Here is a 27001-nt window from a genome sequence, read left to right on the forward strand (position 1 = left end):
GGGGCTATAAAAGGGACCCCTAGGCGCATGGAGGGATATACCAAGCATTCCTACAACATTCCTAAGCACCAAGACATCGATTTCGCGCATTCGTTTCATTGTGATAGCATATAGAGCTCTAGTGGAGTTGTGAACTCATTGAGTTGTGTTGCGAGCTCTTGTTGCGACTTGTGTGCGCGTTGACACTCTGTTTCTTGTGTCTTGTGTGCGTTGCTAATCCCTCCCTTGCTCCGTGTTCTTTGTGAATTTCAAGTGTAAGGGCGAGAGGCTCCAAGTTGTGGAGGTTCCTCGCAAACGGGATTGAGAAAAAGCAAGCAAAATACCGTGGTATTCAAGTGGGTCTTTGGACCGCTTGAGAGGGGTTGATTGCAACCCTCGTCCGTTGGAACACCACAACGTGGAGTAGGCAAGCGTTGGTCTTGGCCGAACCACGGGATAACCACCGTGCCATCCCTGTGATTGATCCTTGTTGGTTATTGTGTTTTGTTGAGGATTCCTCTTTAGCCACTTGGCAATTATTGTGCTAACGATTAACCAAGTTTTGTGGCTTAAGTTTTTAAGTTTCACAGGATCACCTATTCACCCCCCCCCTCTAGGTGCTCTCAGCGGCTCTACGCAGAGGGCAAACGGTTTGGTCGACGGCGAGCTCGGGAACGGGGAGAGCGTGCGAGAGAGGGAGAGTTTGGAGAGGAGAAGGGAGAGGGCTCGGCATCGGATTTTATAGAGGGGAATGGATGGAGAGCAGAGGTCGCCGGGGGTGCTTCATGGCGGCCATGAATGACCGTTGGTTTCTTCCATGGAGAGTAATGGGGAGGGAGAGAAAACGGATGCAGTAACTCCATTAACGCACGGACGGCGTGGGGTGGCGGTGCACGGGGCGTCGGTTCGGTTGACAGCGGGTACTCGGCTCGGACGTCGCGGCAGTCGGCGCGCGGCGCGGTCGGGTCGGGTGGCTGGGCGCCTGGGCGCGAGGCGCGCGGTCCTCGGCGGGGCTGCTTCGGTCGGTCCTGGTCGCGGGCGGCCTGGATCGCGACTGCGCGGGTGGCCGAGGGACGTCGGCTGGGGCTCGGCCGGGTGGCGGCTTGGCGTCCGTTCCTGGCGGGCGGATGCAGAAGCGGGGCTCCCGGGGCGGTGTGCGCGGCTCCTGTCGGATGAGCAGGGGAGAGAAAGAGAGCTGGAGCCGGGTGGGAGAGAGAAGGTGGCGGCTGGGAGAGGGAACCAGGGGCGGCGGCTAGGGTAGGCGCGGTCGGCCGCCACTTCTAGTTGGGCCCTGGTGGCCCGATTAGAATTAGGGTTTCGTTTTTTTGTTTTTTTCTTTTTCGAATTTCTCTTTAGGGTAACAAAAAATATATATATATACTCTAAAATTTATAATAATTAAACAAAAATTATTTATAAATAAAATATTTATTTTTGAACTAATAATAATTATATTAATTATTTGGATTTTTATTTAATAAGAAATGATATTAAATATCCGAAAATCAATCATACGAAATCAAAAATTATTCCGAATAAAATAAATAACAAACACTTCAATGAAAACTTATTACCATAAATCATTAATAACTAAATGTATTATTTTTATTTAATAATTTTTATAGTGTTACAATCCCTTGAGATTTTTTAGCCATTGGCCTCCAAGACTATTAGAGATCTGTCCAAACTAAGATCCAACTTTTAGAGCACTTGATCCGCATTCAAGCCGGTGGACTGGATTCATTACTCTTGGAGCAAGAGCTTCTAGTTGGCTAGACATTGCATGTCAAAGCACACAACTCTTGCGGATACTTCGAAAAATTTGTAACTCACCCAACATCTAGGTTTGCTCCTGATCTACTTGTGCGTTAGCGTCCAAAGTTGTTGAAGTGGTAAAAATAGGTTCTATACTAGTCCCTCTGTTTTAGTATATAAGGCATAACCACCTTTTATTTTAGTCTTACAATATAAAGTGTGTTCTTTCTAAACACACATACATCAATGCAATAATACTAGTGTTGATAGACAGAATTAAATACATTTATTGGTCTCTGAACCAGAGGTAGTTACGCCTTATATACTAGGACAGAGAGACTATCACAAGAACATTAGTAGTTTACTTGATTTATTTTTCATTGGATAATTTTTGAACTGTGTTAATGAGTTTCTCTGATACATATCATCATCATAGTTTTCGTCGATCCAAATAGATTCACATGATATTGAGTGAATTAGAATGCTAATAGTTAAGCTTTGTTTTATTTTTTATTTTTTGCAGTGTGTTTTTCTTTTTCTTTTTAGTTACTTTCTGTTTTTCTTGTGTCCATTGTTCCACGATCATTTCTGTTATATTCTTTATACTAGTACAATAATCATGTGTTGCAACGACACATAATCGTATTTGAATTAATGAATTGACTCCATTTACACCTAGTTCACCAATCCAATTATAGTTTGTCATATAAATGATGAATTGACACCATTTACACCCTAGTTCAGGGTAATCAAGGTATGAGTAGAACCGTCGCCGATTGAACTGTAGGAGACAGCTGAAGGCGCGATCATGCACACCGACAAAGAGATCTTCAGTGTTTGGACTGAACTATATGTTTGTGATCTCACCAAAGAAGTCCAGCTCCTGCTATACCTACTCCCGACATCAAAGATGTGGATGAACTCCGCGTGTTAGTCATGGCCATGGACTTCCATTGGGTGTGTAGCGAATCAACCTGATGGCTCCGACGTTGCCACCCAATACAATTAGACAGATTGTGGACGTTCGAGACCTTGCACGCCTTGTCTTGGTTTCTCGTGACCAATGTTCTGTCATCTAGGTTCCTTGCTGATGCAAAGGAGTAATCCAAATGGCCATGGAATGAGTTCGTGAACCGTTTGCGAGAAACAAACAGATGCAATGCAAGCTTGTATATATCAATCATACATTTATTATATAAAAATCAGTGATTGTACACTACGTTCCACTTACCTTTCCTGAATTGGCGTCAATCAAAAGTCCATCAGGAATTCAGGATTGTCCCCCACAATAGCAGCAAGTTTACCATCAGGGATCAACGATGTATGCTGTAGAAAATTAAAACAGGGGCCAAGACATAATGCACTAATGTGTTTCTGTCCTCATTTAAGACACGCTCTTTGACAAAACATAAACACTAACTTCAGTAGCTAGATTTAAGGCATGCTTAAATAATTAGAGCGAATAGTTAGATGGCTAAAAAATTGCTAGTAAATTTAGCTGACTAACTAGTAGCATGAATTGAACCAACTAATGGGCAGTTAAGGTTGCAACTAATAGTTAATTGGACTATTAGCTAGATGTGTTTGCATGTCTCCAGTTAAAAGCAGCTAATAGATGAACCACGTTTCTGATGCAGGCAGGCGGGCGGGCGTGGTGTGGTTGTGAGGAAAGATCCTTGCTTAACTCATTTCTGATGCACATCTTTCCTATCTATAAGGCAAGATGATTTTTACCTTAATGTATTCCAAGAGTCTTATAAAAGTGAGATGTTGTCCTACAGAACATCTTTTGAGGAATACACCTATATGAGTCAGACTGCTGGTCACAGTCTATGGGACTTGGGTAATCCCTAAATACTCATGAAAGGCACTGAAGTGTGACTCATATGCTTCTAAACAGCGGGAATACCCTTTTGCAGCCTAGTATCAGCAAAGGATTTGAGTGAATCTTATTTCGCACAAAACTGTCAATTCAAGGCATAGTCCATTGTTCAGTTGTGAATGAGTGAAACTCTTATTCTAGATGGATGTTCAACTTAACAGTCTCCATCGAAACACTGGTATATCAAAGGATTGTGATTCTGATACTTCATCATTACAAACCCTAGAGTTTGGTGGGGATTGTTGGATCTTTTATGGGCTTGACCCATTTATTGAATAAACTCTATGGTGTGTAATGGTGGAGAATACCAATAGTACCACATTGGAAGTCCAAGGGTCTTTTGGCTTGACTTATATGGTGGGATTTATTCTACCTAACTTGAGAAGTCAATAAATGGACAAGGGCGTGCCACACGCGCGCGCGCCGCCGCCGCTGGCCGGGCCGGGCGTGGCGAGGCGAGGCGAGGCAGGCAGGCGCGGTGTGGTTGTGTTAATTTTTAGCACTCACTAACCGCGTTAACCTTTCAGTTGTCTGTCTCTTCGTCAGCCGAGTGACCCTTCTCCTTCAGCTGACCGACTCATGGCGAGAGCTGGCCGACTCATGGGATGACTCGGCGAGAGCTGACCGACTCTTGGCGTGACTCGGCGACCTTTCTCCTTCAGCTTCCCTCTGCGAGAGGTTAAATAGAGGAGCACCCCTGTCACTCGGTACACGCGAGAAACACTTTCAGAATCACAGTCTAGCCGCCGAGTGAGGGTATTTCCATCTCGTGACTCTGCGCGCACAGAGAAGCGAGAGGGCAGGTGCCTCCGAAGCCGGTGCCGTTCGAGACCTTGCACGGGGATCGGCAATTAGGTTTTTGGGGAGCGTCTACGCGACTGCCCAAAACATCTCCAACATGACAAAAGCAGCTGGCCAAGGATCTGGATCATCAGAGCGCATGGGAGGGTACGATCAGTTTATTTACTTACTGTTTTGTGTTCTGGAGATTATACATGTTTCATATATTCATCTATGTTGTTTCATATGTAGGAATGATTTTATCTTATCTGTTCTGTCTTATTATAATATGATAGATCTGTCTGTTTTAATTTTACAGTCATGCTGTTTATGTTTCCATCTGTTTATTTTCAATTGTTCAGTCAGTTTACATGTTTATCGTATTTATATGATTTATATATTTCATATGCTTTATGTTCTCATGATCCATATTGTTATGGATATATTTGATGTCATGATTAATTATCTTTTATATGTCATCATCATAATATTAATTTATGGAATTAAAATGATACGGAAAATGCCTATAAGTTTAACAATCCAAAAACCTAATGTTAGGCATTTTTCTATCAGAGGTTTTGCTGCTGTGCTAAAGCCTGATCCTTTTGATGGTAAAAACTTCTTGATATGGAAAGCTAAGATGGAATTGTGGCTAACTGCAATGTCTTGTTTTCATGCTGCTGAGGGCAAGCCTGCCAACTTACCTCCTGAGGATGAGGCTAAGTTTAAGGCTGAAGACAACCTCTTTCGAGGAGCAGTAATTAGCGCACTGGATACAAAATTCCAGAAAAGCTATATCATCCTTCCCACAGGGAAAGAGCTGTGGGATGCACTTGTCGGAAAGTTTGGAGTAACTGACGCTGGTAGCGAGCTGTACCTCATGGAGCAGCTGTATGACTACAAGATGGTTGAGAACCAATCTGTAGTGGAACAGGCTCATGAGTTTCAGGCACTAGCTAAGGAACTCGAACTTTTTCCTTGTCCTTTGCCTGACAAGTTTGTGGCTGGCGGTATAATCGCCAAGTTGCCACCATTTTGGAAGGACTTTGCTACCTCTCTCAAACATAAGAGACAAAAGTTCAATGTGGAAGAGCTCATTGGTACTCTTGATGTTGAGGAAAGGGCTAGAACAAAGGACAGTGGGAAAGCTGTTGAGACCTCTACTGCTAATGTGGTGCAGAAGAGAAACTTCCGCAAGTTTAACAAGAAGAAAAACCAGAACAAACAAGAGAATGCGAATAAACCTGTTCAAACAGCACAGTTTAAAAAGAAGAACAACAATAACAAGGGAAAGGGAGGATGCTTTGTCTGTGGCAGTGATCAACATTGGGCAAGAGAGTGCCCTGATCGCAAGTTCACTCAAGTCAAGAAATCAGCTAATGTTGTAACCACTGAAACTGAAGGTGGAACATCTGGGTATGGTAATTCTTTACCATTTGTTCTTTCAGTCTGTAATTCACCTGAGTGGTGGATGGACAGTGGTACAAACATTCATGTGTGTGCTGATGCCTCTATGTTCAATTCCTATCAGGTCGGGAGGTCTGGCGCCTTGTTAATGGGAAATGGGTCGCGTGCTTGAAAGGGAATTAGGCTTACACCTAGTTCCTAAATAATTTTGGTGGTTGAATTGCCCAACACAAATAATTGGACTAACTAGTTTGCTCTAGTGTCTAAGTTATACAGGTGCCAAAGGTTCACAACAAGCCAATTAAAAGGACCAAAGTTGGGTTCAAAATAGAAGGCTAAAGGCATCCCGAAAGGCTCCCTGGTCTGGCGCACCGGACTGTCCGGTGGCGCACCGGACAGTGTCCGGTGCACCAGGGGACCTCGCGCAGAACTCCTCAGCCTCGGGAATTTTCAGAGGCAACTCCGCTATAATTCATCGGACTGTCCGGTGTACACCGGACATGTCCGGTGCTCCAAGGAAGAGCGGCCTCAGGAACTCGCCAGCCTCGGGAATTCATTTCAGATGCTTCGCTATAATTCACCGGACTGTCCGGTGTACACCGGACTGTCCGGTGTAACAGCGGGGCAACGACTACTTCTGGCGCCAACGGCTACCTGCGACGCATTAAATGTGCGCCAGCGCGCGCAGAGGTTAGGCACGCCCATGCTGGCGCACCGGACACTCTACAGTACATGTCCGGTGCACCACCGGACATCAAGGCGGGCCCAGAAGTCAGAGCTCCAACGGTCGGAACCCAACGGCTTTGGTGACGTGGCTGGCGCACCGGACTGTCCGGTGTGCACCGGACTGTCCGGTGCGCCATACGACAGCCAGCCTGCACCAAACGGCTAGTTTGGTGGTTGGGGCTATAAATACCCCCAACCACCCCACATTCAAGTCATCCAAGTTTTCCAGCTTCCAACCACTATACAAGAGCTAGCATTCATTGCAAAGCACACCAAAAGAGATCAAATCCTCTCCCAACTCCACACAAAGCCTTAGTGATAGAGAGAGTGATTTGTAGTGTTCATTTGAGCTCTTGCGCTTGGATCGCTTCTTTTCTTTGGCATTCTTTCTTGTGATCAAACACTCACTTGTAATTAAGGCAAGAGACACCAATTGTGTGGTGGTCCTTGCGGGAAGTTTGATTCCCAAGTGATTTGAGAAGAGAAGCTCACTCGGTCCGAGGGACCGTTTGAGAGAGGGAAAGGGTTGAAAGAGACCCGGCCTTTGTGGCCTCCTCAACGGGGAGTAGGTTTGCGAGAACCGAACCTCGGTAAAACAAATCCATGTGTCACACTCCTTAATTGCTTGCGATTTGTTTTGCGCCCTCTCTCGCGGACTCTATTATATTTCTAACGCTAACCCGACTTGTAGTTGTGTTTATATTTGTAAATTTCAGTTTCGCCCTATTCACCCCCCCTCTAGGCGACTATCAATTGGTATCAGAGCCCGGTGCTTCATTAGAGCCTAACCGTTCGAAGTGATGTCGGGAGATCACACCAAGAGGGAGATGGAGACCGGCGACAAGCCCACTACGAGTCACGAGAGCACTTCATCGGAAGAGTCCCGCACCAAGAGGAAGGAGAAGAAGAAGGAATCCTCCAAAGAGAAGAAGTCTTCTTCACACTCCAAAGGAAAGGAGAAGAAATCTTCTTCTCACCACAAAGAGAAGAAGGAAAAATCTTCTTCCCACAAATCGCATCGGAAAGGCGACAAGCACAAGAGGATGAGGAAAGTGGTCTACTACGAGACCGACACTTCATCAACATCGACCTCCGACTCCGATGCGCCGTTCGTAACTTCTAAGCGCCAAGAGCGCAAGAAGTTTAGTAAGATCCCCTTACACTATCCTCGTACATCTAGACCTACTCCATTACTTTTCGTTCCATTAGGCAAACCGCCAACCTTTGATGGCGAAGATTATGCTAGATGGAGTGATTTAATGAAGTTTCATCTAACCTCACTCCACAAAAGTATATGGAATGTTGTTGAGTTTGGAGCACAGGTACCATCCTTAGGGGATGAAGACTATGATACGGACGAAGTGGCCCAAATCGAGCACTTCAACTCTCAAGCTACAACCATACTCCTCGCCTCTCTAAGCAAGGAGGAATACAACAAGGTGCAAGGGTTGAAGAATGCAAAGGAGATTTGGGACCTACTCAAGACCGCGCACGAGGGTGATGAACTCACCAAGATCACAAAGCGGGAAACGATCGAGGGGGAGCTCGGTCGTTTTCGTCTTCGCCAAGGGGAGGAGCCACAAGATATGTACAACCGGCTGAAAACCTTGGTGAACCAAGTGCGCAACCTCGGGAGCAAGAAGTGGGATGACCACGAGGTGGTTAAGGTTATTCTAAGATCTCTCATTTTCCTTAACCCCACTCAAGTTCAATTAATTCGTGGTAATCCTAGATACACACTAATGACTCCCGAGGAAGTAATCGGGAATTTTGTGAGCTTTGAATGTATGATTGAAGGCTCAAAGAAGATCAACGAGCTTGATGAACCCTCCACGTCCGAAGCACAACCGGTGGCATTTAAGGCGACGGAGGAGAAGAAGGAGGAGTCTACACCAAGTAGACAACCAATTGACGCCTCCAAGCTCGACAATGAGGAGATGGCTTTAATCATCAAAAGCTTTCGCCAAATCCTCAAGCAACGGAAGGGGAAGGACTACAAATCCCATTCCAAGAAGGTTTGCTACAAGTGTGGTAAGCCCGGTCACTTTATTGCTAAATGTCCATTATCAAGTGACAGTGACAGGGACAATGACAAGAAGGGCAAGAGGAGAGAAAAGAAGAAGTACCACAAGAAGAGGGGAGGCGATGCCCACGTGTGCCGCGAGTGGGACTCCGACGAGAGCTCCACCGAGTCCTCCTCCGACGAGGACGCCGCCAACATCGCCGTCACCAAGGGACTTCTCTTCCCCAACGTCGGCCACAAGTGCCTCATGGCAAAGGACGACAAAAAGAAGAAGGTTAAATCTAAATCCTCCACTAAATATGAATCTTCTAGTGATGAAAATGCTAGTGATGAGGAGGATAACTTGCGAACCCTTTTTGCCAACCTTAACATGGAACAAAAGGAAAAATTAAATGAATTGATTAGTGCTATTCATGAAAAGGATGACCTTTTGGATTCCCAAGAGGACTTCCTAATTAAGGAAAACAAGAAACATGTTAAGGTTAAAAATGCTTATGCTCTAGAAATAGAAAAATGTCAAAATTTGTCTAGTGAGCTAAGCACTTGCCATGAGACCATTGACAACCTTAAAAATGAAAATGCTAAATTACTTGCTAGGATTGATGAATTGAATATTTCTCTTGCTAGCCTTAGAAATGAAAATGAAAAATTGATTGCTAAGGCTAAAGACTTAGATGTTTGCAATGTTACAATTTCCAATCTTAGAGATAACAATGATATTCTGCGTGCTAAGATTGTTGAACTTAATTCTTGCAAACCCTCTACATCTACTATTGAGCATGTGCCTATTTGTGATAGATGTAGAGATGTTGATATCAATGCTATTCATGATCACATGGTATTAATTAAGCAACAAAATGATCATATAGCAAAATTAGATGCTAAAATTGCCGAGCATAACTTAGAGAATGAAAAGTTTAAATTTGCTAGAAGTATGCTCTATAATGGGAGACGCCCTTGCATCAAGGATGGCATTGGCTTCCAAAGGGGAGACAATGTCAAACTTAGTGCCCCTCCTAAAAGATTATCTAATTTTGTTAAGGGCAAGGCTCCCATGCCTCAGGATAACGAGGGTTACATTTTGTACCCTGCCGGTTATCCCGAGAGCAAAATTAGGAAGATCCATTCTAGGAAGTCTCACTCTGGCCCTAACCATGCTTTTATGTATAAGGGTGAGACATCTAGCTCTAGGCAACCAACCCGTGCTAAGTTGCCTAAAAAGAAAACTCCTAATGCATCAAATGATCATAGCATTTCATTTAAGACTTTTGATGCATCTTATGTTTTGACTAACAAATCCGGCAAGGTAGTTGCCAAGTTTGTTGGGGGCAAACACAAGGGCTCAAAGACTTGTGTTTGGGTACCCAAAGTTCTTGTGTCTAATGCCAAAGGACCCAAAACCGTTTGGGTACCTAAAGTCAAGAACTAAAATTGTTTTGTAGGTTTATGCATCCGGGGGCTCAAGTTGGATACTCGACAGCGGGTGCACAAACCACATGACAGGGTGTAGCATCCCAAAAATTCAAATTCTGAAATTTTCTCAAACTCACCCTAAATTCAAAATGAATTTCAAATTTCATTTCAAAATGTTTGTTTGCGAGTTGATATCAACAAATAAATTATAGTGGTCTATATTCTCTCTAAAATCCTCCTCAAAATATCCTACAAATATTTCCCCAGTGATCCCCCTCAAATTCTTTCCAGAAATACTGCTCAGATATTTCCCCAGTAACCCCCCTTTGATTTCTTTCCAGAAATACTGCCCAAATATTCCACCGATGTATCTCCGGATATTTTCCTCTTGAGAAATACCTTCAGAATCATTTTTCAAGACCCTACAAATATTTTCTTCATAACTTTCCTCATGCCCATACATATACGTATGCCTCCAGTGTCATACGGTGAGCTCTACAAGCTAATTACACTTATACAAGACAAATACATGCTAATCTCCCACTAATCCTCTCATCCTCCCACTAATCCTCTCATCCCTCCCCCTAATCCCCCCACCATGGCTATAAATAGAGGGGCAAGGGCCTCCTCTCATCCCACCCCAAGCCATTTCATGGCAACTCTCTCCCCCCCACACACCCACTCCATGTTCCACACAAGCACACACTAGCACAAGGATCGTTCGATCGTTCTTTGATCGTTCGTCCCCTGTTCTTAGTTTGTTCGTTCGTTCGTCCGATCGTTCGATCGTTCGTCCGATCGTTCATGGTTCGTTCGTTCGTTCGTCCGATCGTTCGATCGTTCGTCCGTTCGTTCGTCCAAATAATCTTTTTCCTACCGTTATGCTGCCGAAATTCCGATCGTTCGTTCGTTCGATCATTCGATCGTTCATCGTTCGTTCATAGTTCCTATTCATCGTTCATCGTTCGTTCATACGAACTATTCATCGATGATATCTATAATTACTTTTCCATCGCCACTATTCATCGTTACTAATCATCGTTATTATTCATCGGTCATCTAGTCATCCCAAATTTCAACTACTCATCCATCATGCTGTCCAGTTCACCTAAGACCAGCCAGACCCATATTCCAGTCATACGAACTCCGGTGACTGTGATTTTCCTTCTAGTGGGAACTTCCCATCTGGTCACCCATCCCAGGTTTCTCCAAGTTGAGCACGCTTAACTTTGAGATTCCTTCGAACTAGGCTCCCAAACTCAGATTCCAATAATTCTCGTTTCTAAATTCTTATCAAACTATTCCCTATCCAACCATGTCATCCCTTAAGCATGGCCCATATTCCAGAAAACTCCCAAAATACTCTTGTCCCATATTCTGCCTATAACTCTCATGTTCATACTAAGTCAGACGATTCATTCGTCACTATTCTCACCAACAGTGAACTTCACTGTGCTACACCACATACACCCAGCTATAAATACACCCAGCTACCCTCTCCCTCTCCACACACACTCAACACCCTCAGCCAAGGCAAACACCCCACCCACTCAGTTACTCTGCTCTGCCAGCTACACGCATAGTGTCGCTTCGCCTCCAGTCCACCCTCCTGGTAAGCACCTCCGCTCCACCACTAGTAATATCACAACACCACATGACACAGATTCTACTCAAGACTCTACCCATCCATATATCGCTATTCTGACCACTATACTAAATATTTGTTGGCATACTTGCTTGTTTGTATGTTTGCTTGTTCATGTTGCATAGTTATCGGAGCGTTCGTGCCGTCTCGTGGAGGCCAGATCTACAAGTCTACACCAGGCGGTGGAGCCAGAAGCCAGTTCCGCGAGCTCCCCTTCCCCCTTCGCCGAATAAGCACGGCAAGCTCACTGGATCCCTTTGATGCATAAATTACCTATGTTTTTCAACCACAACCCTCAGCCTGTTATTTTATGCATGATATGATTTTGTGACAAGTTATTATGGCCACCCAAGCCGCTTGCCGCAATCACTCCTTAATATATTTGTTACAAATGATTTGAGAAAGGGTGTGAGTTTTCAAAAGAAAATGCTTTTCAAAATGTGTATGATGAAGGGTTTTCACCCTTATCACCTTGTGAGTGGGATAATCAGGGACTCCCTGGTTTAGGGGAGGGCCTAAGGTGATGGCTCAGCTGGTTTAGGCGTGAGCAGAAGGATTATCCCCTCGTATAAGGACCGGTTTGTCATCTTCACTACCTGTACTCTTTAATAGTACAACCACTCGAGACTGTGTGGGCAGTCACTCAATCTGAACTCGTATGGTCCAACCCCAGGGTTATGAAGGCTGGGGAGCACCGGGAGGATAAGGAGGGGGAAAGTTTTGTCCGGTTTGGACATGGTGGTGGCCTGACTCCTTCCGGATAACCGTTAAGGTTAGGACGTGCGGGGAAAGAAAGAGAGTCGGATTCGGGTCTCATTGGCCATGGGATCGCAGAGCCGAACTAGTGGGTAAAGTGTACACCTCTACGCAGAGTTTGAAAACCTATTCGAATCGTCTGTGTCCACAGGAATGGACGAGTCTGGTATGGTATGGCAATTAATGTTTTGTTTTCCAAATAAAGAGATGCTTTTGAAAAGTGGTTTTTAAAGGTCTGGCTGTTGAACCATGAGCTATGGTGGACGGGAAGTCCAGTAGCTGTTTTTGAAAAAGGAAAAACCAGTGGGAACTGCTGAGATACCTGGATGGTTTAGTCCAGGGGATTTTGTTATAATACTGAAAAACTTCCTGCTCCTTTTGGAGAGGATGCGCTTTGCAAAAATACAAAACGTTTTTCAAAACAACTCTGCATAAAATATTGCTGTTTCTGCAAAATATCCTGAGCTCCACATATTCCATGCATTATATCTGATTTCCCCATTCCGCGGGTGAAGGTGGGCTGCTGAGTACGTTTGTACTCACCCTTGCTTATTTGTTGTTTTTCAGAAAAGGAGATCGGGTAAGAGTTACGACTGTTCCCAACCTTGCCTGTGGATGTTGGACCGCTGATTTGCTTCGCTGCGTATATCGGGCTGCTTCAGCCCCACTCTGATGATATGTCCCGAGTTGTGGACCAACTCTTAAAGTTGTTCGCCACCTTTATAGGTTTGTCTCGTTTAAGCAGATCTGGAATCATCTGATGTATAAATGTGTTTACTAGCCTCCTGGGACTAGTAATTGTATCACATTTGAGTCCCAGAGGATTGGGGACGCTTCAGGTGGTATCAGAACTGTTAGGTTGGCCGCAGGACGTAACCCTTAGCCTGATCCAAAAGTTTTTGAGTCCAAACTATTTTCTTAAAAAAATTCTTGCTCGCATCCCTTCATTTCAAAAATGTTTTCCCCCTTTCCTTCTCTCAGAAGTCAGATGGAGGTTCAGTGCCAAACCAGCTTCTGCCAGAATGAAGATGGTTTCCCCAAGTTGCTGAGAGCATGCACAGTCCGCCTCGGAATCAGGAGCCAGCCAGAGTATGATGGTCGTGAGTTCGTCGAGCATGGCACAGAGAAGTGTGTCGTGACTGTATACATTGGATCCAGTCCACACCATGTGGAATGGAGTGTCACTGCTGCTGGGCACAGATTCAAAGACACCTGCCAAGTCGTCGCTCGCAAGGCATTGAGGACCCTGTGTCAGATCTATGAAGAAGAAGTGGCTGACACCCCGCTCAGATTCTTTCCGCCCTTTCAGAGAGACCGTCCGGTTTGGATGGCCAGGATGCGTGCATTGGAAGGTCAGCAGCTGCTTGAGGACGACCCCTCAGTCGTGTACCTCACTGCATACCTGCTCACCCTAGATGCACAGTATGATTTCTTGGCTCGGCACCACCGTCAGATGATTGCCCGAGCAGAAGATGCAGAGAAGCTCAACCGTAAGCTCCATGTGGATCTCACCACAGCTCAAGCCCGTGCAACTGCCATGGAAAGTCGTGAAGTCATTGCTGTTGAAGCCCTGAAGCAAGCCAAGGATGAGCATGTCCAGAAGTTGATGGAGGCCTACTTGGTAACCCATAACCAACGTAGAGCCCTGCGGATCCAAGAGCCCGCTCCATCCAACCCAGTTCAACCCAGGAGAGCTGAAGATCCCCAGATTCTTGAAGGTCACCCGGTCTCTATCAGAGGAGAGAAGAAGGCTTGGGAACTCCTGGAAGGAGCCATAGTCTTGGAAGGAATTCTAGTCTCCCCTAAGGCTATGGATAAGCAAGAGCACCCTGAATCCTCCCAAGATCCCCCGCCGGAGTTGTGTGAGCCCCTCACCATGAAGAAGATTCTAGCACCATCCCTTGAAGTCAAGGAAGAAGCTGCAAGCACCCCGCCAGCACCGCCGCCCTCTGAGGAGCTACAAGAGTCAGTCCCGCTTGAAGAAAAGTTCGACCTCGTCCTGCCATCTCAGTCGCCGCCGGAAGAAGTCATCAACATCAGCTCCTTGTTGACCCATCCAGGAGATATCTCAGATTGAAGTTGTGCGTCAGCCTTGCCAGAAGAGAAGTTGCCTGGTCTGAAGTTAGTATGCCCAGTCCTCTGCATGCATTGGGTAGTGAAGTTTTTCTTCACTTTGGCTAGAGCCCTGCATGTATGAGAGGTAATCGTGTAGTCCCGTGCCTTGAAAAACTCTATTTGTGTGGCCCCCTAGGGCATTTCAAAATGAATTTCGCTTGTTGTTTTCTCCTCTTTGAGTGTATATGTGATGCTTTAACGTTAGTGCTCATAAGTTGCATTTAGCATAGTTCTCAATTCAGGAGCCAAGCAATAGTAGTTATGCTTAGCCCCCGAATCTGAGTAGTCCGTGCTTTGGAAAAACTCTATTCTTCCCTTATTCAAAACATTCGATTTGTTTGTGCTTATCATTGCTGAGCTTGTGTGTTTTTTTAAGAAAGGTTTTCTCTAAAAAACATAGATCACAAATTAGATCTAATCCTCACCTTATGCTTCCATTCTCATCTTAACCCATCTCAAGAGAAAAGTGCCTTACCCAAGAAGATACCGGGAAGCTTACCCTTGAAGCCTGGAACAAGCTACAGAAGAAGCCAGTCCAGCCGCTCAGTCAAAAGGACCGACCGTGAGAATCAAAGCACTGCCCCTGAGTCAAAGTAAACAGGAAAAGAGGACAGAAGGAGTTATTACCATACACAGAGGCAAAGATTCTTGGAACCAGAGACCACAAACATCAGGGTCATCGACCCCACCACTCACCCGTGCCCCCCCCCACGCGTGCCCGCCTCCATGCGCACTACCACCGCCCCACGCCCCCCTTTGCAGCGCACTACCGCCGCCCACGCCACCTTTGCAGTGCACCCACCGCCACCATCATCGCCGGCAACACCAGGCCCCCCTCCCCTTATCGCACCCGCTGCCGCGTAGCACCTACTCCATCACCACTGCTCCGCAACCGAACACCCCCGCTCGCCTATAAAACCCCCCTACCATCTCCCTCAACTCCCATCTCGCTCAAAGCAAAAGCACACTCCAGATAAACCCCCTCTGCCAAATCGCAAGCAACTCCATTTTTCCACTCCCTCGCCCCTAAGATCACAATGCTTGGTGATTCTTGGGTTGAAGACTGTTGTATATGGTTCAACATCTTTGGTTTCCTCCTCTGTATGATGGTAATACTCATCGATAGACTCCTCCAGTGGGAAGAGCAAAGAGAAAGAAAGAGGCAGTGAAAAGTGAAAAGTGAGAAGAGAAAAGAAGATAGTGAAGAGAAGACAAGAAGAAGGTTCTCCCAGAATCAACCCTGTGTCAGTCATCTCTCCGCAGCGTGGTCAAGCAGCAACAGCAGAAGAAGGCCCTGTAACACCCTTGTTATGAGGTACTTCAAGGAGTTCAAATCCCCAAGATTCAAGAGATCTGCCCTCATTCATTTTAAGTGGGGTAGTGTTCCAGCCAAGTTCCTGCTATGGAGAAAAAGAAGAAGGCCTGTAGCAAGCTTGTGGAGGACCAGATCACCAAAGCATATAAGTTTCTGGATGAGAAGTGGTCACCCAAGTTCCGTTGATGAAGCACTAGAAGAGCAATCAAGGAAGGAATCCATGTGGGAGTTCACAAGAGAAAGGTTTGTGTGTTGGCATCTATGCTCCTTCAATAAGCAAGCTGCCAAGCAAAAGCTAGAAGCCTGAAGATGATTCTTGAGTAGCCAGAACCAGCTTTTGCAATCAGCAACTGGATGCCCCTCAAAGGCCAGATTTTGTTGAAGTTCCATCTCCTCGAAGAGTCTGCAAAGTGAAGATATGTAGCTGAAGTAAAGCTATACCCATAACCCTTCTAAACCGAATCTCGAGGACGAGATTCCTTTTAAGTGGGGTAGATTTGTAGCATCCCAAAAATTCAAATTCTGAAATTTTCTCAAACTCACCCTAAATTCAAAATGAATTTCAAATTTCATTTCAAAATGTTTGTTTGCGAGTTGATATCAACAAATAAATTATAGTGGTCTATATTCTCTCTAAAATCCTCCTCAAAATATCCTACAAATATTTCCCCAGTGATCCCCCTCAAATTCTTTCCAGAAATACTGCTCAGATATTTCCCCAGTAACCCCCTTTGATTTCTTTCCAGAAATACTGCCCAAATATTCCACCGATGTATCTCCGGATATTTTCCTCTTGAGAAATACCTTCAGAATCATTTTTCAAGACCCTACAAATATTTTCTTCATAACTTTCCTCATGCCCATACATATACGTATGCCTCCAGTGTCATACGGTGAGCTCTACAAGCTAATTACACTTATACAAGACAAATACATGCTAATCTCCCACTAATCCTCTCATCCTCCCACTAATCCTCTCATCCCTCCCCCTAATCCCCCCACCATGGCTATAAATAGAGGGGCAAGGGCCTCCTCTCATCCCACCCCAAGCCATTTCATGGCAACTCTCTCCCCCCCACACACCCACTCCATGTTCCACACAAGCACACACTAGCACAAGGATCGTTCGATCGTTCTTCGATCGTTCGTCCCCTGTTCTTAGTTTGTTCGTTCGTTCGTCCGATCGTTCGATCGTTCGTCCGATCGTTCATGGTTCGTTCGTCCGTTCGTCCGATCGTTCGATCGTTCGTCCGTTCGTTCGTCCAAATAATCTTTTTCCTACCGTTATGCTGCCGAAATTCCGATCGTTCGTTCGTTCGATCATTCGATCGTTCATCGTTCGTTCATAGTTCCTATTCATCGTTCATCGTTCGTTCATACGAACTATTCACTATCACTATTCACCATTACTATTCACCATTACTATTCATCGTTACTATTCACATACACTATTCATCATCGTTACTATTTATCATTACTATTCATCATCGTTACTATTCATCGATGATATCTATAATTACTTTTCCATCGCCACTATTCATCGTTACTAATCATCGTTATTATTCATCGGTCATCTAGTCATCCCAAATTTCAACTACTCATCCATCATGCTGTCCAGTTCACCTAAGACTAGCCAGACCCATATTCCAGTCATACGAACTCCGGTGACTGTGATTTTCCTTCTAGTGGGAACTTCCCATCTGGTCACCCATCCTAGGTTTCTCCAAGTTGAGCACGCTTAACTTTGAGATTCCTTCGAACCAGGCTCCCAAACTCAGATTCCAATAATTCTCGTTTCTAAATTCTTATCAAACTATTCCCTATCCAACCATGTCATCCCTTAAGCATGGCCCATATTCCAGAAAACTCCCAAAATACTCTTGTCCCATATTCTGCCTATAACTCTCATGTTCATACTAAGTCAGACGATTCATTCGTCACTATTCTCACCAACAGTGAACTTCACTGTGCTACACCACATACACCCAGCTACCCTCTCCCTCTCCACACACACTCAACACCCTCAGCCAAGGCAAACACCCCACCCACTCAGTTACTCTGCTCTGCCAGCTACACGCATAGTGTCGCTTCGCCTCCAGTCCACCCTCCTGGTAAGCACCTCCGCTCCACCACTAGTAATATCACAACACCACATGACACAGATTCTACTCAAGACTCTACCCATCCATATATCGCTATTCTGACCACTATACTAAATATTTGTTGGCATACTTGCTTGTTTGTATGTTTGCTTGTTCATGTTGCATAGTTATCGGAGCGTTCGTGCCGTCTCGTGGAGGCCAGATCTACAAGTCTACACCAGGCGGTGGAGCCAGAAGCCAGTTCCGCGAGCTCCCCTTCCCCCTTCGCCGAATAAGCACGGCAAGCTCACTGGATCCCTTTGATGCATAAATTACCTATGTTTTTCAACCACAACCCTCAGCCTGTTATTTTATGCATGATATGATTTTGTGACAAGTTATTATGGCCACCCAAGCCGCTTGCCGCAATCACTCCTTAATATATTTGTTACAAATGATTTGAGAAAGGGTGTGAGTTTTCAAAAGAAAATGCTTTTCAAAATGTGTATGATGAAGGGTTTTCACCCTTATCACCTTGTGAGTGGGATAATCAGGGACTCCCTGGTTTAGGGGAGGGCCTAAGGTGATGGCTCAGCTGGTTTAGGCGTGAGCAGAAGGATTATCCCCTCGTATAAGGACCGGTTTGTCATCTTCACTACCTGTACTCTTTAATAGTACAACCACTCGAGACTGTGTGGGCAGTCACTCAATCTGAACTCGTACGGTCCAACCCCAGGGTTATGAAGGCTAGGGAGCACCGGGAGGATAAGGAGGGGGAAAGTTTTGTCCGGTTTGGACATGGTGGTGGCCTGACTCCTTCCGGATAACCGTTAAGGTTAGGACGTGCGGGGAAAGAAAGAGAGTCGGATTCGGGTCTCATTGGCCATGGGATCGCAGAGCCGAACTAGTGGGTAAAGTGTACACCTCTGCGCAGAGTTTGAAAACCTATTCGAATAGTCTGTGTCCACAGGAATGGACGAGTCTGGTATGGTATGGCAATTAATGTTTTGTTTTCCAAATAAAGAGATGCTTTTGAAAAGTGGTTTTTAAAGGTCTGGCTGTTGAACCATGAGCTATGGTGGACGGGAAGTCTAGTAGCTGTTTTTGAAAAAGGAAAAACCAGTGGGAACTGCTGAGATACCTGGATGGTTTAGTCCAGGGGATTTTGTTATAATACTGAAAAACTTCCTGCTCCTTTTGGAGAGGATGCGCTTTGCAAAAATACAAAACGTTTTTCAAAACAACTCTGCATAAAATATTGCTGTTTCTGCAAAATATCCTGAGCTCCACATATTCCATGCATTATATCTGATTTCCCCATTCCGCGGGTGAAGGTGGGCTGCTGAGTACGTTTGTACTCACCCTTGCTTATTTGTTGTTTTTCAGAAAAGGAGATCGGGTAAGAGTTACGACTGTTCCCAACCTTACCTGTGGCTGTTGGACCGCTGATTTGCTTCGCTGCATATATCGGGCTGCTTCAGCCCCACTCTGATGATATGTCCCGAGTTGTGGACCAACTCTTAAAGTTGTTCGCCACCTTTATAGGTTTGTCTCGTTTAAGCAGATCTGGAATCATCTGATGTATAAATGTGTTTACTAGCCTCCTGGGACTAGTAATTGTATCACATTTGAGTCCCAGAGGATTGGGGACGCTTCACAGGGGAGAAGAAGATGTTCTCCTCATATGAGAAAAACTAAGATCCCCAACGAGCTATCACATTCGGGGATGGAAATCAAGGTTTGGTCAAAGGATTGGGTAAAATTGCTATATTACCTGACCATACTATTTCCAATGTTTTTCTTGTAGATTCTTTAGATTACAATTTGCTTTCTGTATCTCAATTATGTCAAATGGGTTACAACTGTCTCTTTACTGATGTAGGTGTCACTGTCTTTAGAAGAAGTGATGATTCAATAGCATTTAAGGGTGTGTTAGAGGGTCAGCTATACTTGGTAGATTTTGATAGAGCTGAACTCGACACATGCTTAATTGCTAAGACTAACATGGGTTGGCTCTGGCATCGCCGACTAGCCCACGTTGGGATGAAGAATCTTCATAAGCTTCTAAAGGGAGAGCACATTTTGGGACTAACAAATGTTCATTTTGAGAAAGACAATGTGGCAGAACCGCCCGAATTATTCCAGCTTAAGTGCCTAAGTCACGCCTCAGGGGCCGTAACACACTTAAATCGGAATAACCCGTCAGTCCCTCAGATCTAGTCTGATGAAGCCACTTAACCAGGATCAAATTCCACAATCTCACTCGAAGGTGAGTCACAGAAGAAATACAATAAAACAGGAAACCTCAAATTAAGTACTGAGTTATTACATAAATCGGAGTTTTTGAGTAGCAAATAAAGTTCACAAAATAAAGTGCAGCGGATAATCGATGTCGTCGGTAATGAGGAAATGGGCAAGGCCTAGCCCACTACTCCTCATGCTCCTCTCCTGCCGGAGCAACATCCCACTCGACCGTCCAACCCGGTGGCAGGGTGGTAGGCCAAGTCACACCATCAACCAAATCCTGCATGGTACCTGCAAAAATGGTGCCACAAGCAAGGCTGAGTATACTAATACTCAGCTAGACTTAACCGGTGTGAGGAGTCTACTCCTCTACCTCTAGACTATGCAGCTGTTTGGCTGAGGGGTTTGGTTTGCCAAAAGCACTAGCTGTTTCTAAAATCAAATTTTAGCTTTTCGAATTCTACCATCATTAACTTAGCTAGATTTGCTCCTTCTAAGCATTCATGGTAACAATCAATTAGTTCAACCAACAAGTTATCTCATATAACCACATTTCACTTCTTACTCGATGTAGTACAAGGAATCAAGCAGTCTCATTAGCTGCGAGAAGCAGACGATTCGAATCGAGTTTCAACCTTGCAAGGTAAACCTAAACACACGTCATGTCAGGGTACTCCGACCCCACACAAGACAACCGTCCCCATCGATTCCCCGTTCGCGTCCAGGCCTCACCGCCTTGGCATACAATGCTCCACTGACCCCGGCTGCCGCCGTGCAGTGACCGCACTTGTACCCACCATAGCTAGCATGGGAGACCCAGTCTCAGGCCGCATGAGGGATAAAGTCCGCGCCCGGCTTCACTCAGGTACTAGGTTTACCGGTTACCATTTTTCCCGGCATGTGCTTAGTACGTTCAAAAGCTTGACTCAGGTATCCACACATTAATCCTTAATTCATTTTTCCCGTCTCATGGACAAGGCATCCTCCCTGGATCCAAGTCCATAGACCAACATAAATCCCGTTATCAAGATGAATACAATCAATTCCTGACCTCGCGCGAGTGCTAGAAAAATTACTCGACTTCTACCGAGATCCTGATTAGCAAGCAGCTACTCGACCTAGCATACTAGTATTCATCTCAAAAAGGAATCCTAAGTTCATGCAACTAGAGGTTTCAAGCAACTCCTACACTTAAGTGCACATTGCAATCCTACAAGCATTAAGTGTAGTAAAGTAGCATATAATAACATGGTTATGCATAAAACCGGGGCTTGCCTTCAATTGCTGGGGCTGCGGGGAGATCCTCAATAGCAGCCTCTGAAGCCTGCTCCTGGTCCTCCTCTTGGACAGGTCCTTGCTCGGGGATGAGCACGTACTCTCCGTCGGCAAGATTACAATCTAATGAATGCAATGCGTAAGATATATGCATGATAGGATATGTGCCTTTAGAAATTACAACTTTAACGGTGTATGGGCTTTTGAGTTTAAACAAGTTAACTTTACTTATGTAAAACCCTTGGGTGGTATACTTGGTAAATTGGGTTAAACTTAGTTAAGGTAAGGGGGTAGGTTTATTTTTGGGGTTCCACTGAATTCTTTTTAAGTCTTAGTGATAAATGATAAGTTCTCAAGTTAGACTTATTGAGGTGGGGTTTATTTCTTCTTTCCTTTTCTTTTATTCTTTTAATGTTTTGGAGTAGGTTTGAACTACAAGTTGCTTTTATAAAATTCTAAAAATTCTGCAAAAATTACAGTGGCTTGTTACTGGTGTATGATTTTCTGTCTCAAAATTTGGGGGTCAGAAGGTGAATGGTTTTCTCTGGACAAAATTACCAAATTTTAGGGCAGAAGGGGTACTTTGAACTACAACTATTATTTAACAGTGAGTAATTCTCCAAAACTTATTTTTGCTGACTTTTAGGTGTCATAACATGACTTGATACAAATTTCTAGTCATTAATACCTTTTAATTCTTTTCCTATGGTTTTCTTAAGGTTTCTAGCCAAAGGGGTGCTTTCTACTACCACTATATTTGAAAAACATCAAACAACAGAGTTCTTATTTTTCTTGGTTATTATTTTGTGCAAGAGCAATCATTCTGAAGTTTGGCTTCTATTTGCTTAAGGGAAGGGGTGGTTTGCATTATTTGAATTAAGTGGTCTTTCTCTTTAATCACTAGCAAAAGGTATGAGTTTACTTCTTTTTCATGGGTTTGCATTTTTCTCTGGTGGATTGTCTCATCATGGACTTAGCTAATTTTTGGTTGCCCATTATCACATTAAAAGGGGTTGTTTATGATTTATTGGAAAAATGCCTTATTATCACTCTGTATTTATTTTCCCTACTTAAAAAGTTGGGCTGGGGTGTTCTGTATTTTTGTAGTGGGGCTCTGATGGTTATAAGTTCACTGGATTTTTACTAACCACTTTGGTTATAGTTTTGCAATTATAATAATTGATTTTCAGTCTATATAAGGTTAATTAAATCATCTTAATTAAGAACTGGTCCAAATTAATGGTCTCTGTATTTTTCCTAGGTTCTCTGTTGCATAAGTAAACTAGGAAAAATATTATTAATCATTGTTCAGTAATCTCTAAGGCCTTTCTGATTTTCTCTAAGTTTTGGACAAAATAGACTTAAATAAATAACTACCTCATATTTTCCAATGCTGGTGTTCCTACTATTTTTAAACAGTGTCTAAATAAGGTATAAACATCTACAAATTTTCTTAAGCTCAGCACAAAAGAAAAACTAATTTTCCTTAATTAAATAAGGTTTAGGGGGTTTCTGTTTTTAATTTTAAACTCTAAAATTTAGAACAGAAAGCATAGGGTTCACTATTTTTAAATGACAGATTACAATATTCCAGAGCTAGCAAAATTGGTTTGACAACTTTTTATTAAGATTTCATCAAGTTATGGATTTTCTAAGTTCTCTGGTCATTTTAAAAAGAATAACAGAATTGATTAAGTGGAAATCCACTTTGCACTGGGGTCCCTGGCGATTTTCTAGGTTTCCTTTGCGAATCAGTCCTTAGGTTACTATTCACATGAGTCGCTGATATTACAGAAAACCCCTCGGGTTCTACAGAACCTAACCTGAGGTCCTTCTTCTACCTTAAACAGTAGCCGCGACGAAGAAAAGGGCGGAGGGGCTTACCGGCGGCGAGACTGTTCCGGTGAAGTGGTCGAGGGTGAAGGGGAGGTCGCGGGGATCACAACGGTGTGCGCAACGCCGTCGGAGATGGCCGGAGTCGGTCGGTCCACGCGCGCAGGCGGGGATGCTCGTCGGCGGCGAGGAGACCGGCCTGGTCACGGCGAGATAGTTCAATCAAATAGGTCAGGGAGGTCCACGGGATGCCAGAGAAGACATGAGCGAAAGGAATTGGGTGGAGACTCACTGGATAGCTCAGTCCACGCGCGGCGGCGGAAGACCGAAGTCCGGTGAGGTCGATCTCGGGCCTCCGGTGAAGTCCGGTCGGGTCCGAGGGCTTGGCAAGCTTCACGGGCTACTGGCGGAGCTAGCCGAAGCACTGGCTTGCCCGGAAGATGGCTGGGGTGGGCTAGCCACGGTGGCCGAAGCTCTGGCGGCAATGGCGGGCGGATTTAAGCTCGCTGGAGCTAAGAGGAAGTGGCTGGCCGGTGAGGGTGAGTGCGGGGCGAAGTGGGGCGCGCCTGGGAGGGCTTTATAGGCATGGCCGGTGCACTGGGAAGGCGCGGTGCGCGAACGGGCGTGAACCGGGGGTGTCAGCCGCGGTCGAACACGTGTTCCCGTTGCCTCTGCCCCTGTTCAAGCTCCGATTGGGAGCAAATCTTCGCGAATTTGGGCAAGATCACTGCAAGGGATTTGTTCACCAGACCAAGCTTTGTCTTTTGTGTATGGACGACATGCGGTTTTAGGCAAGGGACAGGGAGTTGTAGCGTCACCAAGGTGCCAGTGTCAGAATGCCTGGTCCCGAGGTTGAGCTGCGCCAAAACCGTGTCAAATGAATTTGGTTTGAGTTCAAACTTCCACAGAATGTGTTCAAGGTAATTTGGCACGACTTTGATATTTGGATCTTCTGGCTTTGAGTTTGGAAAAGCAGAGAACACAGATGATCTTTGAGAAGAGGTCTAAAATTCAGAAATTCAGAAATCTGAATTTCTCTAAGGGTTCATTGATCAAGGGCTGATTTGGGGATTTATTTGAGCTATTTTGGCTAAGCCTTCTCAATCTTTCTTGTTACTTAACAAATATACTTTAACTTATATAATTGGCTCAACTCAAAATTTTAAACTTTTCATCCTCTTTTCACATCTTCTTGAATTTTGTTCATGGGGTTTACTTAGGGTTTTGAATTAGGGTTGCACATTCTTTTCTTTCAAAAGTCTCAATTGTTTTGATCATGACACTTTTAAGTATATACTTGGTGAATTCTTCCTCACTTAAATTGTTTTGATGTTCATGCTTACTTTGGTTCACATAAAATAATGGTTCTTGGTTTGGCTTTTTAAGAGAAACCCTAGGTGACACTGGGGTGTCACAGCCTTCCCCCCTTAAAGGAATCTCGTCCCGAGATTCGGGCCAGAGTCCTCCCGGGGTGAAGCGAAGGGTGAGACTGATAGGAAAATGGGTGGTGATTGTTATTATTAGGGCAAAACTGCTCTTCGAATGTCATTCTCTTTGCAACTTCAGAAGGAAGTCCTTTTAAGTTTTATCTTTTAGTTACTTCATTCTGAATTAAGATCATATTTTTGGAAGTTAGATTCGAAAGGCAGGAGGAGGGGTTGGGGGTGATTACATACCAGCTTCCTTAGGTAGGCAATCGGGGAAGTTGGATCTTAAGAATTCCTCGGTTTCCCAAGTAGCTTCCTCCTCTGAGTGATTACTCCACTGGACCTTGAACAGCTTGATCGATTTAGCCCGAGTTGATCTTTCCTTGCAATCCAGAATCTTGGAGGGGTACTCTTGGTACGAGAGATCTGGCTCTATCTCCAATTCTGGCTCTGCTAGGATCTCAGTCGGCAATCGAACACACTTCTTCAGCTGAGATACATGGAATACACTGTGAATGGCAGACATCTTTGAAGGTAACTTCAGCTTGTATGCCACGGGTCCACATGCTTCTATGATCTCATAGGGTCCAATGTAACGAGGGGCTAGCTTGCCTTTGATCCCAAACCTCTGCACTCCCTTGGTGGGTGATACCTTGAGGTATACAAAACTTCCCACCTCGAACTGGAGAGGTTTCCTTCTTCTATCATGATAGCTCTTCTGCCTGGCCTGAGCAGCTTCTAGATTCTTCCTGATTAGCTTGACCTTCCTTTCGGCTTCGGTCACTAAATCAGGTCCAAAAACTTCTCTTTCACCAGGCTGAGACCAATTGAGTGGTGTCCTGCACCTTCTTCCATAGAGAGCTTCAAAAGGTGCCATCTTTAGGCTGGATTGATAACTATTGTTATAAGCAAACTCTGCCAAGGAGAGGTGCTTATCCCAGTTCTTGCCACAATCGATCGCACAAGCTCTCAGCATATCTTCCAGAATCTGGTTTACCCTTTCCGTCTGACCATCAGTCTGTGGGTGGTAAGCTGAACTCCTGATTAGCTTGGTTCCCAAAGACTCTTGCAATTGTTCCCAAAATCTGGCAACAAATTGGGCTCCTCGGTCAGAAACAATGGTCCGAGGTAATCCATGCAAGCACACGATCCGGTCAATATACAATTCTGCATACTTCTGAGCCTTATCAGTGGTGTGCACAGGAAGAAAATGTGCTACTTTCGTCAATTGGTCCACAATAACCCAAATCGAATCATGATGACGAGAGGTGTTGGGCAGACCCACAATGAAATCCATGCTGATGTCGTCCCACTTCCACGAAGGTACGGACAATGGTTGCAAAGCTCCAGCGGACTTCAAGTGGCTTGCCTTAATCCTCTGACAGGTGTCACACTCTGATACATACTGGGCTATTTCCCTCTTCATTCTGGTCCACCAGTACAAAAGCTTCAAATCATGGTACATCTTGGTGCTTCCCGGATGCATAGAGAATTTGGAGAGATGAGCCTCATCCAAAATTTTCCTCTTGAGCTCCTGGTCCTTAGGAATCACCAATCTGCTTTTGAACCATAACACACCTTTCTCATCCTGGCAGAAACAATTATACTTCTCAACCTTCTGATGAAGATTCTTCTTGATAATCTGCACTCCCTTGTCACTGAGCTGGGCCATGATAATCTGGTCTTGCAAAGCTGGCTCAACAGCAATTTGAGACAAAGAACCAGAAGGAATCACTTCAATTTGCATCTTGCTCAACTCATCACACAAGGTGTTAACGCGAGAATCCATCAGAATACAATTGCATTGCAACTTCCGACTCAAGGCATCTGCTACTACATTAGCCTTCCCTGGGTGATAATGTACCTCCAGGTCATAATCCTTGATCAGCTCTAGCCATCTTCTCTGCCTCATGTTGAGATCAGCCTGAGTAAAAATGTACTTAAGGCTCTTATGATCAGTGAAGATGTTGCAGTGGGTTCCCATTAGATAGTGCCTCCACATCTTCAATGCATGAACCACTGCTGCTAACTCAAGGTCATGAGTGGGATAATTTTGCTCATGAGGCCTGAGTGCTCTTGAGGCATAAGCAATGACTCGGTTGTCTTGCATCAAGACACAACCTAGCCCGGTGCCAGAGGCATCACAATACACATCAAAAGGCTTGCTGCTGTCGGGTTGCGCCAATACTAGTGCCGTGGTCAGATGCTGCCTTAATGCATGGAAGGCATCTTCGCACTTCTGACTCCACACAAATTTGACTTCTTTCTTCAGCAACTCAGTAATAGGCTTCACAATTCGAGAGAAGTCCGGAATAAATCTTCGGTAATAACCAGCCAATCCCAGA

The 27001-nt window shown here is 44.8% G+C and overlaps 1 pseudogene; it reads right to left on the bottom strand.

Annotated features, from left to right (window-relative positions):
* Positions 1-2334: 2334 nt before the first annotated feature.
* Positions 2335-27001, bottom strand: part of LOC109941166 (uncharacterized WD repeat-containing protein C2A9.03-like) — a 60717-nt pseudogene continuing 36050 nt past the window's right edge.

This window comes from Zea mays, chromosome 7 (assembly GCF_902167145.1).
Source record: "Zea mays cultivar B73 chromosome 7, Zm-B73-REFERENCE-NAM-5.0, whole genome shotgun sequence".
NCBI lineage: Eukaryota > Viridiplantae > Streptophyta > Magnoliopsida > Poales > Poaceae > Zea > Zea mays.